A 4,201-nucleotide genomic window follows, 5' to 3' on the forward strand; every position below is an offset into this window, starting at 1 on the left:
TCTGAACATTACAAGGAATGTTGATTTATTGTTCCCAAATTTCAAAGAATAGCATTCCAGGAATTTGAAAATACAGATAAATTTGCTCCCCTCCCCAAACTCTATGCTACAATTCTAAAATGTGCCCTTATTATTAAGTCAACATAATCTAAATAAAAATATAGTTTAAGTTAACAAAAATCTTTGTAAAAGAAACAGACACATGTATGTGTTCATTCAAAAGTGTGCCAACACTTTGATTTCTACACCTGTCTACTTATCTGTAAGTGATATTTTAACTAAATATAGCAAATGAGATGTTTACTTACAGAATTTTGTTCATTCTTTCATTCTAGCCTGAATTTAATCCAGTTTTCTGAGTTGATTTATTTGTGCCATTTAGAGTATTTTTAAAAATGATCCAGATTCTGGAAAGTAATGCTCAAAAGACTGGCCATAAGAAATGTGCCTGCACTGGTGATTTGTGCTTTTTCTTTTTCTAATTTCACTTTAATAAGTTTTTTTCCTTCCTTGGTCTCTGCCTTCCAAGAGTTCCTCCTCTGATTAGTATTCCCTTCCTTTTGCTTTGTTCATGTTTGTATTTCTTCTTATTTTTTATCTCTATCTCATTTTATATTCTTTCATTTTTAATTTATGTGAATTTTCTTCTGAATCAGTTTATTACGAAGCCCAGATTAACATTAGAAGATCTGCCTTTTTCACCCTAGTGATGATATTACATAAATGTGCCAGTTTCCTCCTAATTTTAGGCCCCCTGGGTTACCTTTTCTTTTCTCATTATTTCCTTTAAATAACAGAAAAATAGGATATGTAACTATCTCTGACATTTATAATACTCAATACTATATAAGATTAAGATTGTCTATTTTCATTTATGGATTATTTTATTTATGAAATTTGTATGTTATAAGAAGCATAGCTACAAAATGTAATTGTTTTATTTACCAGAATCACTCCAGTGCCTGTGATGGAGAAGGTTGCCCTAGTAGATTGGGTAATGCCTGAGCTTATTTCATTTAAGACAGCAATTATGTAGTAGCTGCTTCAGATGATAAGGATTACTTGCCTTTACATTGGTTTTATACATTTAAACTTCATGACCTATTTTATCCTAATAAATTTATTTTTCATTCTAATAAAAAATCCAGAGTTTCATGAAAAGAAAAATGAATGATGGAATATTTATCAAAGGGATAATTTATCAAAATAATTAAAGGGACATATAAAGTATACCTGAATTATCACAGGGTTTCAAAGAATTGTAGACTCTAAACTTTTATTTGGAGAAAAAGTAATTATACACACACACACACACACACACACACACACACACACATATACACACACACTTCGAACTGATAGAGAAACAGCATCTGCAGATAAGTGTCAATTCGAAAGCTAGAGCACAGGACATCACTGATACTCTTACCCTACAGATGGTATAATCAATTCACAACTGTTAATGAATATATGGAAAATATAACAGATGAAACCTTTTCTTTACTACATGAAATGTTTGAAAAAATAATTTGGAGTGTTTTACAACAGATAAGGATAATGAAGGATAAATAGGTATATCTTTTGAAGTAAATGGCTATAAAGAACAAATGGAAGCACAGAAACAGAGCAGCCCTTTATGATGCTAATAATAACAGTATTATTTTAGAAGTAAATGAGCTTAAAATTAACTCACAAATAAATAATCATAGAATTTATCCTAAAATTTTATTTTAAATTTTTCTTTCATGAACATTGTATTCAAATTCATTAATCTCTATGATTATATACCTACACACATGAAGACTAATTAACAAAGACATTGCAATGTTGTTAATATAACAGAAAATTAAAATCACAAATTCTCATATAGTTATAGTGAATGCTATTTGAACAACTACTAAGTTATTTTGAATCCATGTCATTAATTAGCAATTCAATATTACAAGATAAATGCACAGCTAAAAATGAAACAGTGCTAATTAATTATGCATCTAAGAGCTATTGAAGAAATCAACATTATATTCTATTACTAATGACTCAAAAATGTTTGTTTTCTAATCTGTGCTTCAAACTGTCTCTTCATCCCACCTGGGTCCCTTTGCTCATAGCATTCCCTCTCGTGGAAATAATTCTGCATTTGTCTTCATTACAATCTTATATGGAGCTTTAAGTCATTTTTTGTTTGCATTTTTATTTCAGTTATTTATTAATGTTGAAATTAAGCTTATTATTTTTCTCTTCTCTAAAGAAACAGGTCACATCTAAAATGTTTATGACATACTTATCTTCATAACTAATCAAGGAAACTAAGGACAGAAATATATGGCAAAGAACATTAAAGAGAGGAATTGAAATTATCCTCAAGTTCATTAAAATAATCATTCTAAGTGTCACTTTGAAGCTAGAGAGATTGCTTAGCAGTTAAGAGCACCACATCAGAGAGAGGACTGATCTTAAAAATATATAAAGAATCAAAAAAATAGATGCCAAAATTCCAAAAAACTCAATTTAAAAATGGGATACAGAACTAAAGAGAGAATTTTCAACTAAAGAATTTCAAATGGCCGAAAGACACTTAATGAAATGTTCATCATCATTAGCCATCAGGGAAATGCAAATCAAAATGAGTCTGATATATCATTTACACCAGCCAGAATGGCTAAGATCAAAAGCACCAATGATAGCTTATACCTGAGACGATATGGACTAAGGGTAACATTCCTTCATTAATAGTACAACAACTCAGGAAATAAGTAGGATGGTTTCACAGAAAACTGGGAATCAACTAGCCTCAGGACGCAGCAATACCACTCTTGGGCATATATCCAAAGAATGCTCTATCATACTACAAGAACATTTGTTCAACTATACTGCATAATTCTTACAACAAAAGCTTGGAGGGAGAATAACTGATTAAAAGCAAGTGTGTTCCCTTGATAGGTGGAAATACAAAACTAAAAACAACCACTAATTATAAACCATATTTATTTATGTTTATTTTAGGATTTACAAGATTCAGTTGGAGCTCACCTAAAGCAAGAAAAATGGGAAATCACAACAATGTGACAGAGTTCATTCTTTTGGGTCTTACAAAGAACTCAGAGCTGCGGAAACTGCTTTCTGCTGTGTTTCTAATCATGTATGTGGTCATGGTGCTGGGAAATATGCTCATCATAGTGACCATGATCACAAGTCAGAGTCTGAGATCACCAATGTACTTTTTCCTTACATTTCTGTCCCTAGTGGATGTCACCTTTTCTTCTGTCATTACTCCAAAGCTGACTGTGGACTCCCTTTTTGAGAAGACGATCATCTCTTTTGAAGGATGCATGACCCAGCTTTTTGCAGCACATTTTTTTTGAGGTGTGGGGATTATCATCCTCATTGTGATGGCCTATGACAGATATGTGGCCATTTGTAAACCTCTGCACTACATGACCATCATGAGTCCTCGGATGTGTTTCATTCTTTTGGGGGGAACTTGGGTAGGGGGGTTTGCACATGCAACCATTCAGGTTCTATTCATGTATCAAATACCTTTCTGTGGTCCCAATGTCATAGATCACTTTTTATGTGATTTATTTCAGTTACTGATACTGGCCTGTATGGACACCCATACCCTGGTTCTCAGTGTCGTCTTCAACAGTGGGGTGATGTGTGTGGCCATCTTTCTTATTCTTTTTGCCTCTTACATGACTATCCCGTGTTCTCTGAAAACTCACACTTCTGAAGGAAGACAGAAAGCCTTATCCACGTGTGGTTCTCACTTCACAGTTTTTGTGTTGTTCTTTGTGCCATGTATTTTCTTATATGTGAGACCTGTGTCAACCTACAGCATAGACAAGGCAATGACTGTGTCTGAAGCAATTGTCACACTCATGTTGAACCCCTTGATCTACACACTGAGGAATTCAGAGGTGAATAACGCCATGAAGAAACTGTGGATGAGACAGTAGTTTCTGTTTGCTATTATGTAGCTATCATGTCAAATGTGCATGTGCTTTCCATGAACATTTTTTTCAAGATCTTATAAATCTGCTACTGTTAATTTTCTGCTGGCAACAACTGGGATATTTATTTAGAAAACTGCTTTCGATTACAGAATATCTATAATTTATTTATGTTCCTTCTTGGTACCATTTCATAGAATCATTTTGCTTTTTTAAAAGATTTTTCTAATTAATATTACAGTTAGAACTAA

At 32.7% G+C, this 4,201-nt stretch overlaps 1 pseudogene; it reads left to right on the forward strand.

The window, feature by feature from the left end:
* Positions 1-3,009: 3,009 nt before the first annotated feature.
* LOC148122865 (olfactory receptor 4C6-like) lies at positions 3,010-3,956 on the forward strand (annotated as a pseudogene).
* The last annotated feature ends 245 nt before the right edge of the window (positions 3,957-4,201 follow it).

This window comes from Myodes glareolus, chromosome 2 (genome assembly GCF_982192425.1).
Source record: "Myodes glareolus chromosome 2, mMyoGla1.1, whole genome shotgun sequence".
Classification (NCBI taxonomy): Eukaryota; Metazoa; Chordata; class Mammalia; order Rodentia; family Cricetidae; genus Myodes; species Myodes glareolus.